Raw genomic sequence first — 12,703 nt, 5'->3', positions numbered from 1 at the left:
TGCGGTGGGGGTGGAGGTGGCTGCTTCAGAATGGCGGCCTGAAGCTAAGCCCCTCCTTCCTGGGTAGTAGATCCCGGTGCTGGTAGCCTGGGTGAGGGGGCGGGTGAGGGCGGGAGTGGTGGGGATGGCTTGAAGACAGAGCCCACATCACCCAGTTCAGCTGGGTGGCAGGCCCTGGCCATTCAGTCTCTTTTAAGGAAATCAGCAAGGTCCAATCAGGTTCTCTTGGCCTCTTGCCCTCCCTGCTGGGATTTTTTTTTTCTTTTTTCCCCCTCTTCTGGTAGGAGGGAGCAGGGACACATTCTGTATTTTCTTGGCAATCAGTCATCAGGGACTTTTGGGGACAGGCTGACCTGACGGATGTGACTGCCCTGTTCAGGAGAGACAGGAAGCCAGAGGGGGAGGTAGTTTGGGGCTGGTGTCAGCGAAGTGGCAACAGACCAGCTGACCTTTTTGGCACTTACTTCTCTGCTGACACTGTCTCCACCTTCTTCTGGAGCTTTCTCTGATCAGAGGCTAGAACTCAACACATTCCTAGCCTTTCTGATGGAGGAACTGGAGCTGGAAGCTAATTGTAAGCAGACTTTTGGAGCTCTGGGCTGGAGAAGGCCCTCAAAGCAGATTAAGCTCCCAGGCCAGGCTGATAAGCATGCCCCTTGCTGCTGCACTTGCTAAATGTTTTTGGAAGCTGACAGGTTTGAGGGATGGTGTGTGGGAGGAAGGCAAGATTTCCCCCAATGTGCTCCTGGGTCTGTCTCTGCTAGGGTTTTGTGCTCTGCTCTTTTTTTCTGCTGTTAGCCACAGGATTTGTCCAGCAGGTTCAGAAATAGGAGTGTGTCTGTGTGGGGGGGTGAGGGGTGGGGGGGGAGTGATACATTTTATCCTTGGAGGTGGAGCTTATGAGGTGTGGTGGGTGGTATGTGGGAGGCTGGAGCAGTGACTCTAGGATGTGACACACATCCATCCTGATGAGGAGGACCTGAGGAATGAGAAGGAAAGTAGATGCTGGGATTAACTGTTCATACCCAGGCAGCTGTCTGCCTTCTCCCATTTGACCCTTCACTTAACAAACATTGTGGGGGGACTTGCAGTGGGCAGGCTCTGGAAAGGTGATTCATCACCCTCTTCCCTGAAGGAAATAAAAAAGTGTTCTCCAGCTGCTCCTGGAGGGGCTGGCATGGTCCAGTTCCCTCAAGGTTTTGCTTTCCTTCCCTACCCTTGGCCCACAGTTCCCAGAATGCCCCCATTCCACTTGCCCTACCCTCAGTGGGAACTCATGCACTGTCCATGAGGATGGTTTAGATGGGATACTAAGGAAATTGCGCACTTCCCAGTGGGCTATCCTCGTGTTTACCAGCCTGGCCTTTCCTTATCGCTTTCTGGCTTCCTGGGGGCTCTTCTCTGTGGCAGGTGACAGATCCTTGTTTTCACTGCCCCACCCTGGCATCAAAGTGACCTTGGCAACAGTAATTTTCCCTTCTTTGGACCAGGCTACCTCCCACTCTGCCTGACACAATGCCCATTCACCATCCAGGAAACCCTCTCCATTAGGGCGTGAGGACCGTGTCTGGCTTGGCATGCAGCAGTCCCTGATCCAAAACCTGGTATTTATCACTGGAAGATACTTAGGATATAATGAGTTAAATGGCAAATGATGTTTTGGGCCTCTGACTCCCCTTTTATTTAGGGATTTTTTTGGCAGAACACTGGGTTATGCAGTGGTCAACAGCATAGGTTTTAAAGTCAGGTGGATTTCCATGGTGTCCTATCTCTGCCATGTACTAGCTGGGTGACCTAGTCAATTAACCTCTCTGGGCCTCAGTGTCCCCATCTGCAAAAATGGGCATAAACAATCACACAAAGAGTGAGGATTAAGAAAAATAACATCTGGGAAGGGTTTAGCCCAGAGAATGACAAATAAGGAACACAATAAAGTTAGCTATTTATATTGCTAAACCAAGAGCTGGGGCAGTTAAACCTAGATCTAATAGCCTCAAAGTGAGAAAAGGCATAGCTTATCCTCCCAAGCCCTTGAGAAGGTATCAGTTGGTTCAAAAGGATTTACTGAGCATCAGTCATGTGCCTAGTATAGTACCAGACATGGTGGGAAAGTGAGGGAAAGGCATAACCACTTGTTAGGTGCCTGATGTGCGAGGCTCTTTACATATGATCCCACTTTATCCTCACAGTAACACTTAAAGAAGATGTGACATTTTCTATAACAACAATTTTCTTTGGCAATAATAATATAATAATGGCAAATCATTACATAGCACTTTCTATGTGCCAGGAATTGTTCTAAACATATCATGTAAAATACCTCATTTGAGTCTTACAAAAATTCAATGAGATATGTGTTATTACTCTTATTTTACTCACGAGGAAACTGAGGCAAAGATTGGATTAGTAACCTTATAAATCACAAATAGAATTAGGCCTTGGACAGTGTGGTTGTGGACTCCATGCCCTTAATCACGATGCTATACAGATATAACTACAGAGACTTCCTGATTACTTGCAGGCCCTGATTTATAAGACCATTGCTGTAACCACTGCGTTAGAAAAGTGAGACTCAGTAAGGTGAAGTTGCTTGCTCCAGGTCATCCTGCTCCACTGTGACAGGGTGGAGGGGGGGTGGACATCCAGCTCAGGTAGGTCTCCTTCAAGGCCAGTGGTCTTCTCACTCTTCATAGCTGCCTCCTCCAGCATGCTCTGGCAAATGAACACAGTAACTAAGACATGGCTGGGCTTTGGAGATTTTATAGTCTAGTTGGGAGGCATACGGATATACCAAGGGCAACAGGGCACATCACAGACAAGGTTGAGAGTTATGCTTGGGACTCAAAGAAAAGGAATGGCCATGATGGTGGAAGAAGTCCACAGGGCCTCACGGAGGAGGCAGGAGGTGCCTGGGCTTCAGAGATGGGCGGGAATGGCTGGGTGGTGAGGAGAGGACGTGAGGGGAGCATGACAGGGAAGGATGAGGAGCAGGGCCAAGCAGTGGTACAGAGCCGGAGGTGATGTCACTGCAGACAGGCTGCACCTTCATGCACAGGTGACTGCTCCATATATAGTATCTTCCTTTTAAAAGGTGATGATGAGAAAAGAACAAAGTCTTCTTGCAGTTGAAGGGTTGGCTTTGCATGGTGGCTTCCTGGTGGATAATAATTCTGAACATGCAGGGTAGTTATGAGAAGCTGGAGAGATGGTGTCCATAAAAGACCTGGTTCATAACAGACCCTTGGAGAATGACAGTGATTATTATTATTAGCTTGGGGTTGGGGTTCAGACTATTCAACATGGTAGTTATGGGGGAAAGGAGGCAGTTCTCATGGTTTCTTTTATTATGCAGCAACTCGCTTCAGCCATTGACAGCCTATTCCCCCTCAAGCCTGCTCTCCATTCCCATCAAGTGTGAAAAGCCCTAATGTAGCCAGCAAGCCAGCAAATAGCTCTGAGGTGCAGCCCCGCCATGAACTCCCCACACCCTTCACCTTGAATGTCTCCCACACACCTACAGCTGGGGCCCGACCCCAAGTGGGGGGAACTGTGCTATGCAGCAGCACATCCCCCATGAATTCCCTTCCTGGTGCTGGGATACCTGGGCCTTTCCCCAAGAATGAACATTTATAGCATCTGCTCTGTTAACATGGTGTGTAAATTATGACCATGTGCAAAGAATGGTTTTAGAGATAGGCCCTGTGTTGGTTCAGAAACCCTGTCCAGCCAACCTTCAGATAAGGAATGCTCATGAGCTATTTGAGGAGAGGTTAGCCTACTTTCAAGAAGCAGTTGCAGGGAAAACTTATCTATATAATACTTTGATATTTCCTGTTTTTAGGAGCCTGGTGCTCAACTTGCAACTCATTTCTTTAAAAAAGTAATTAGAAGTGATTGAAATCCTCTGTGGGTGTTTTAAATGTTTAAAAAGAAAGTGCAGGGAGGCCCCTGGGAAGCGCGCGCAGCTCCAAGCTTACAACCTGTTGCAACTTTACCCCATTGTGTTTTGATTAGAATCCGTGCTCCATCATCAAAGTTGATTATGGATTTGATTAGTGCATTTTTTTGCTATTGTGTTATTCCCTTTCTTCTCTTTCTCAGTTCTTGGAGGGGAATGTGTTGCATGGTTATCTGCCAACATACAAGAATGTTTATAGTTCACATATTATTGCTTATTCCATGGGTTAATTTTCTGAAGACACTTTAAGGGTGGGACTGGTGGCTTATTTAGGGTATCATTATGTGTGTATATATATGCATATAAATACATCTCCTTCTGGATATGTGTATATACACATATACACACATATACACATGGAACAGCTTAAAGTAATGAGCACATGTAAGCATACACACATCAAAGGCCAGGCTGGAGGAATTACAGCCCAATTTCCAGCTTTCAGAAGAGCTAGATTGGCTTCCCACTTCTTACACTCTCTTCCTCTGTGACCAAGATTGAAGAACCAGATCTTAGTGTCCCACTGTATTTGCTTATAAGACATAAGTGATGGGGCCTTGAGAGAGGTGTTTTAATTAGGACTTAGTGAAGCTCCTAAAGCCAGTCTGAAAGAGCCAAACCCACCCTGTGAGATTTTGGCTTAAGGTCAGAGGTTCTTATTTCGTACAATCAGCCCCAGCAGCAGGGGAAGGAACCTTTGTGGAGCACCTGCTTGCTATATGCTGGGTAGTCGGCGGTGCTATATACATATGATTTAATTTGAGACATAAGACACTGGGTAAAATGTAAAGTGGTCTGTGGATTTTATATGAGAAAGCGGAGCTTCGGGCAAGTTATTTAACCTCTCTACATGTCAGTGTCTTCAGGGCCGGTCAAGTGGCTCCGTTGGTTAAGAGCTCGCTCAAGAGTACAAGCTCTGAGCAACAGCGGTTCGATTCCCGGCCCAAGTTGAGCTGCCAACAGGTGGCAGGATGACTCAGCTAAAAAATAATAAATAAATAAATAAATGTCAGTGTCTTCAGTGTACATCTATCAAGTGGAAATGGTGATGCTTGTAGGTTGGCTATGAGGATTAGTGAGATAATACAGGAAGGTTGCTGAGCACAGTGCCTGGTGTGTTAATAAGTAAGGAATATGTGATATTGCCTATTTTTATTACCCAAGGTCACAGCCAAGTTTGAAAACCAGATTTCCCTCATCCCAAGCCCATATCTTTCCACCCTACCGCTTTGCCTCCCAAGTGCATGGTTGATTACATGGAAAGACAGAGGCTTGCGCCGTAGAAGCAGAGAGCATAGCAGGGCTTTGGTTAGATGAATGGGGAGCAAGAGTAAATTAAGAACAATCTCCTTTAAATGAGTCATATCCAGACTCAGTGTTTCACCTCATCCAGAGGTGAAATGATACCTCTACATTTTGGTCCCAGACATGCCATCTCTATAGCACTAACCACACTGAGGGATCTGCTGCAAACCAAACTTATGGGAAGGCTGCTTTGTACTCTCGTCTGAGCTGGCACTGTAGAGGTGTTTGAGTTGAGCTGGCTAATCTGGTGGCTCCACCCAGCACCAAGCATAGAACCATCCCATTGAACTGGGCTTTTGAATGGTTCCTTATTGTTCTGAGGGCAGAAGGAAAGCCCTTTCTTCTCACGCCTGGCCCAATTATGGTGAGAGCTGGACCTTGTGATCTGTTTGGTCATTAAGGTGCCCCAAGGCATGGCCAGCTGCCCAGTCATGTTTTACCAATAGCTACATGGTCAGTTTCAATGCTGACTCTGTCTCTTGGTCGCATTGTTCAAAGAGATAAACAATATGTTCCTAGAATGTCTTGGGCAGAATGGGCCATGTGATTTGGGGAAAAAAATTGGGTCAGGTTTTGTTCTTCAGTCCACATAAGACAATAGGGAGTGACACAAACGTTTTTGCAGGAACCCCAAGTCGCCCACACAGAACCTAAAGAATGACTCATGACACAGTGCTCCCTTTCCCAAGGAAAACAGACCCTCTCTTGTGTTTTGCAAACAATGGCCCCACAGCCTCTGTATATTTCGTCTCTCCTTCCAAGTGAAGTCTTAACATCTTCGTAAATTTGGTGGTGTTCCAACACTGCGCTCCCCCACCCCCCATCTTGGTGGGAGAGAAGATAGGGTAGAAATGGGGGCTTTGTCAAAATAATTATGAGCCTACCTCCTAGGGGTCTTTGGGGGCCTTTGAACAAAATCAGTTACTCAGGGAAGGGTAATACAATAAAAAATAATTATAGTAATGGTTGCTGACCCTGATTGAGCATAGCCTCTGTACCAGCATAAATGCACAGCACCAGAAATGTATCATTTAATTTAACCCTCACAACATCCCATGAGGAAGATGCTACTTTCTGAAGAGAAGTAGGAATGACAGCTCTGGGAGTCAGCAACTTTGGTTCTAGTTCCGTCTCCTTTGACACTTTGTTGCATAGCCTTCAATAAGTCATGTTATCTTGGAGCTTCAGTTACTTTATCTCTAAAAGGGAGAGGATAATACTTGCTCTGCCTTTTTTGAAGATTTGCTGTGAAGCTTAATCGAGACAGTTATTATAAACGAGGCACTGATTTAAGCAACTTAAGCCCTAAATACCCTTGAAAAAAACCAAGGCTTAGAGAGGTTAAGCTACTTTCCCAAGCAGCACAGCTCGTAAGCGGTGGACCCAGATTTTGAACCCACATCTATCTGTTTGACCCCAGAGTCAAGGTTCTTAAATAGCAAGTGTGAGAGCACTTTGAAAAAATATCTGAAAAGACATTGTTGTTACTGAACCAAAGTAAATTGCTCCGAAGTTTTTTTGTCTGAGTTCACATTCCCATTTTGCTCCTTAAGCTCTGTCCCAAAGTTTGGAAATAGAAAAAATATTCTTTCCATATTAAGTAAATTTTAGTTGCTTAATAATATCAGTTAACCCCCTCTGGGATGTGTAAAATTCCAAATGCTCTGAGGCCTCAAGGTTCACTAAAGTGTTATCACTGAGTGTAATTGGCAGGCCTGGTTTTAGGCAAACGGGGGGAGGGGAGGAATGGGAAATTTGATCAAAATCATTTTTTGGCATGAAGAAGCAATCAGATGAATTCAGAATAGGGATCATTCTTTAAGACAACAGGCCTGGAATCTTCCAAACTGTCAATGTTAGGAAAGATGAAAAAAATGAAAGGCAGGTAGAAGACTGTTCTAGAAAAGGAGACCAAAGATCTTAATTGCCAAATCCAGTGCTAAGTCCTAGACTGGATCCTGGATAAGCAAAATCATAAATGCTGGAAAGGTCATTTTGGAGACAGTTGGGAGATATTTGAACACAGATTGTGTATTAGATGATATTATTCTATCCATCTTAGTGGTATTGGGTTATGTAAGAAAATGTCCTTTTTTTCTTGGGAGGTACATGCTGAAATATTTAGAGGTGAAGTGTCTTGATGTCAGCAACTAACTCTCAACTGGTTCAGGAAGAAAGGTGAGTGTTTCTGCAGAGAGAAGGAGAAAGCAACTGTAAAATGTTAACAACTGGTGAATCCGGGTGAAGATGCATGTACCGTTCTTTCAACTTTTCTGTGTTTGAAGTTTTTCAAAATAAAATGGTGGAAAAGAAAACAAAGCCCTGGTTAACCAGAGTATATATTAGCAAGCCCCTTGACATCTATGGTGTCCCCACGAGAACATAAACTCAGTAGGAATGTGTGTGTGTGTGTGTGTGTGTGTGTGTGTGTGTGTGTGTACTCACGTATAATAAATAACCCGGCCAAGTTCATTTCACGAGGTTTAGGATTGAGACTCCTTATCTCCTTTCTGGTGTAATGTAAGCATCTTGGCTTAATTCCATGTTCTTTCATGAGAATGGTTGCTGACATTTTATGGAAATCATAAGATCCAGTTTAATTTGTTACTCTTGAAAAATTCTGAGATGTCTTCAAGGATGAAAATATAAAAGCAATTTTTTTAAAATGAAGGAATTAAAAAATATATTAAAACCCCTGTTTGAGTCCTACCAGCCTAGGCATTGAGAGAGTAAGGAGTATGAGTGGAAGCAAGCTCTTTTCTCTGTGTCAACCCTCTTTCTCACCTCACTACTTAGGTCTCCTTTGCCTGGCTAAATCCCCCCCATCCTTTACCTGTTCAGGCTCAGGCTTAGCGTCACCTCCTCCAGGAAGCCTTCTGCCAACACCATGGTCCCGATGCGGCGTCTCGCCTATCTCCTTTCATAGCCTGTTCTGTAGCCGCTCCCACATCTTGGACTATGAATGTTTATTTAGCCAGACCATGGCTTCCAGGAGGTCAAGGATGTGTCCCTCTTGATCCCTTGGGGTCCAAGGCCAGCACATAATAGGTTCTTAGTTAATAATTGTGGGAGAAAAGAAGGATGGGAGTGGGAAGATAAAAGGAAGAATTAAAAAACAGGAATACATGCCACTGAGCACCAGCTGTGTTCATGAAGCTGTGGCTAAACCATATGGATCCTGCAGAACTCCCTCTTGGGATGTGAGCTGAGAAGGGGTGGTGGGTGGCTAAGCGTAGGAGGCATGAAACGGGCAACCTGAATGCTGGCGGAGCGTCAGAGCTCTCCAATGTCAGTTCTTAGGGAAACTCGCCTGGGGAGAGCGAGTGGGCAGATTCCTTTACGCAAGAATGTTTACAATGTCCAAACTGCCTGGCTGCTGCGGTGGAAGAAGATCTGTCAGGATGTGATAATGGCAGTACTGCAGTTGGAAGGCTTGAGGGGGAGAGACCAGCCATGGGCCCCTCCACCTCTGGAAGGGGGACCTGAAAAGGATTCTGAAGGATTTTAGTTGGTTAAGAAAAGGGGAGGGTTTAGAAAGTCCTAGAATGGAACAAACCCTCTAGTAATAATGATTACAGCAACCATTTATATGCCCTTTCCATACTTAATCTCATTTAATCCTCACACTAACTATAAGAGCCAATATTATTGACCCTGTTTTACCAGTAAGGAGAAAAATGAGGAATCAGTGAGGAGTCTAGCCTGAGGGGGCTCATGGAAGTTGTTCAGCTCACACAGCTGGTACGGACCGTGGCAGGATTTGAACCTGGGTGTTTCTGATTCCAAAAACCTGTGCTCTTAACCACTGCCTTCTTCTGCCAGTAATTGGAAGGGGCCTGAGTCCCGTACTGAAGTGCTGCCTAAGACAGTCAAATCCCCAAACCCTCTTCTCCTGGGAGCCTGCTCCCCGTTCCCCTGGCCTTGTCCCCCTCCCTGTTTCATTCTTGTCAGGGCCTCCTGTGCCTGCTCTAGGCTGTCATCAGAGGCTCCACATTTATTGAATGAGGAGCCCCTTCCTCTCATCCCCATCCTGCTGCAATCTGGGCACGATCTCCTTTTCTCACTGCTGTGGCTGCTGTCCCCCAGGTCACCCCTGTGCTGCTGGGCTTGGCCGGGCCCATGTGCCTAACAGCTGGCAGGATATCTTTCCTCCTGCCACAGGCTGTTCCTCTGCAGCTCTGCAGACAGTCCCCATTTCATGCTGACTTGCTTTGATTCTTTTCAGACCTGCCGGTGACGCATGTTTGCGTCAAAATGTGTGGGCTGCAAGTGTCTCAGAGCTGTCAGACCTTCCCGTGTGCTAACTTTGCTTGTTAACTGTCTCCGGACCAAGGAAGGCAAGCCCTAGAGGGAAAAGCGCCATTTAGGTGACAGAACCAGATTTAGAATAACCAGGCTTACTCAGGGTGTCTGCTTAGAGATCTGTGCCTCCAAAGACTAGAGACTCGAGACATCTGAGCCAGTGTAGACCTTGGAAGCCATCTGTTCCCATAGCTCTTTTGTACAGATGGGGAAACCATGACCTGGAGAGGGTCATGACCTACCCACGGTCACCTAGCTCTTGAGGGCAGAGCAAACACTGGAACCCAGGCCTCCAGACTCCTGGCCCAGTGTTCTTTCCACCTCACTATGGCCATCAGATATTCTGTTCTGAAGGGCCTGATGGTTTAAAGAATTGGAACCATCCCTAAGCTATGTGCTTTTCCTTTCCTTCTACCAAATAGTTAAGTATGATTGATTCCTTCATATTGGAAGCTTCTGTGCTTGCCTCAATGAACCAGAAAATCAGGACCTATTTATAGATGGTTTCATTGTGGCAGGATACCTCCATGGGCCAGATACTTTATATATATTGTGTCTTTTAAGCCTCACAACAATGTGATAAGACTGGTGGCATTCCATCCATTTTGTGTGTGAGGCCCCAAGGTCAGAAACTTGACCAAGACCACCTGGTGTTAGTACTGGAACTCTCTGACTTCGTGTGCATGCTCTTTCTGCCCAGCCTCTTAGACACCCCCTACCCCCAAGCAGGAAGTCAGAGGGACCCAGGTTAAGATCCAACCTCCCGATGTATTTACCAGGCATTCAACTTCACCAGTGCTAGTGCAATAATCGTTATTGAACTGCAGCTTGGACAAGTCAGCCTCAGTTTCCCCAAGAAAAGTGTAGCATTTCAGTGGGTCATGCGGATTAAAGCAATTAGTGTGTGGAAAAATGCCCGGTATGGGGTAGATACGATCACTGTTATCTACAGAGCACTTATCATGTGCTGGGCACTCTTCTAAGCATTTTATGTGGATTTTCCCATTTCTGCATCACAAAAGCAATAACCTCTGAGGTAGGCACTTTTGTTATTGTGTCCATTTGACAGGTGAGCCAAGCCATGTGGAGCATAAGCAACTAGCCCAAGGTCACTCACCATCAGTGGGAGAGCCAGGCCTGACACTCAGGCAGAGCCTGCAGAGCCTGCCTCCTCACCCACTGCATGGTCCTCCCTCTGTGCTGCTTCGAATTAAACCTAAATCTAGTTGAGGGTGAGGAGGAGAGACACATACCACTGAGGGCACAAAGGAAAACAGCTTGTTTAAGCCTCTTCAGTCTGAGAGTTGGTAAAGCCCAGCTGCGACTTGCCTTCTGAAGTGGCCTGTGGCTCTGCCCTTTGAAAGGTGCTGCCTCTCTAATGGGGAAGGACAAACTGGTTGGTGCTGGGAAGCTCTTCCAAGTTGGAAATGGTCACCAGGAATCAGGGACTCCCAACGGCCTGGTGGACCGCGTGGCTTTCCCCCTTTGGTCCCTGCTTCTCACTCATTTGGAATCATTTCTTCTCTGAATTGCAGAGCAGAGACCAATATAAATTTAACCTCGTCCTTAGAAATGTTTACCTGGCTAAAAATATGCCGGCTTCGTTATGTTTTTAGCCACATTTAGATCCGAAGTATATGGATTGCCCACACTTGTGTATTCGGCATGAACTGTTGGTACATTTTGTAACAGGAAGCTGCCGGCTTTCCATTCCAAAGAACTGGAATTCGGTCAGAAATTTGTCATTTGCAAATGCCAGCTCTCTGCGCATTCCATTGCTGTTTTTAAGAGCAGCTGGTCACCTGGATTTAGAGGAAGCAAGCCATGGGCGAGGCCAGGCTGGCCAGGCTGCCTTGGTGTATTCTCCAGGTCTGGTGCCTTCCAAGTGACCTCCGCCTGGCTCTTCCCAGGCCCACGCCATCTGTAGTGTGTTGCCTTTGGATTAGCGTATGGGCAGACAAGGTGCTTATTTTAGAACTGGAAGGAGAAGAGATGTATCAATAAAAAAAAAGCAGGGAAGGAAAAATCCATTCAGTGGTTTTAAAATATCTCTCCCTTAATAGGACAGATTGTTTGTGTTTCTTAAAAATAACCGCTAGTTTGCTCCTCGAAACAGAGTTGGAAAGGGCGATGTCTAAGGCTGGAAAAAGGAGGGTGCTGGAAAGGTGGCCTGTAGGTCTCACCGCCCTGGCCCATTCACATAGGACAGGTCATGTCTCCTGAACTCCATCCAGAGCCTCTCCTGCCCCGACTGGCAGACTCTGGAACCTTAGAACTATGTCACAAAATCCCTGTTTTCTTACTCCTTTAGTTTATAGATGAGGAAGCCAAGCCTCAGGGCCTTTGCACTATCAAAGGCACCTTTCTTGACTACCCTCTATAAACTAGCAAGCCATCCTGTTACATCTCCTTACCTTGCTTTCTTTTTCTTCAGTCACAGAGCAGTCTTCTCCTGACATGTTACATACTTGTATTTATCATGTATCTTCCTCTACTAGACTTTCAGGTCCATGAGAACAAGGCTTTTGCTTATCTTGTTCACAGCTGTAACCCCTGCACCATGAACGGTGCCCGGCACATAGTGTGTGTTTACTAAACATTCAGTGACTAAAATGACAGGGACTTACGCAAGATTTCCGGCAGAGCAGACTAGCATCCAGGTCCCAGTGCAAGCCCAGGGCTCTTACACTATTTCTGCAGACTCTATGAAGGAATCTACAGTGTGTCCCTTAAAACGCTAGTGCATCAAAATGTCATCCCTTTGACAGTTTTGTTTCTTTCGTGGGGGTTCTTAGTGCAAAGGGTGGGTGAGTGTCTTAGCGTAGAGTGGATGAGTCAGGTTGGCTGGGAAAAGGTAGTGTTTTGCCCAGGGTGGGGAATTCTTACCCTATGAGCTTACTCTTACTTTGTCTGAATTCAGGCCTGGCTCTGAGATAACCGACAGGAGAATGTGGAGTTGAGAATCGGGTTTGCCAACATGCACTGGTTCCATTTTGTCTTCAGTCTCTTTCCTTCTTTCTTTCTTCCTTCCTTCCTTCTTTCCTTCTCTTTCTCTCTCTCCCCCCACCCCCATTCTACCTCCCTTTCCTTTCTCTGTCTTTTTCTTTCTTTTTCCCTTCCCATCCCTTCCTCTTCCTT

At 46.1% G+C, this 12,703-nt stretch overlaps 1 protein-coding gene across 10 annotated transcripts in view; it reads left to right on the top strand.

Annotated features, from left to right (window-relative positions):
* NAV2 (neuron navigator 2) overlaps positions 1-12,703 on the top strand; it is a 738,710-nt gene that overhangs the window by 343,628 nt on the left and 382,379 nt on the right. The window lies entirely within an intron of this gene.

The sequence above is a fragment of the Hipposideros armiger genome, unplaced genomic scaffold (genome assembly GCF_001890085.2).
Source record: "Hipposideros armiger isolate ML-2016 unplaced genomic scaffold, ASM189008v1 scaffold_159, whole genome shotgun sequence".
Classification (NCBI taxonomy): domain Eukaryota; kingdom Metazoa; phylum Chordata; class Mammalia; order Chiroptera; family Hipposideridae; genus Hipposideros; species Hipposideros armiger.
Note: the sequence above shows the minus strand (reverse complement) of the source record. Positions and strands in the feature narration are given on the sequence as shown.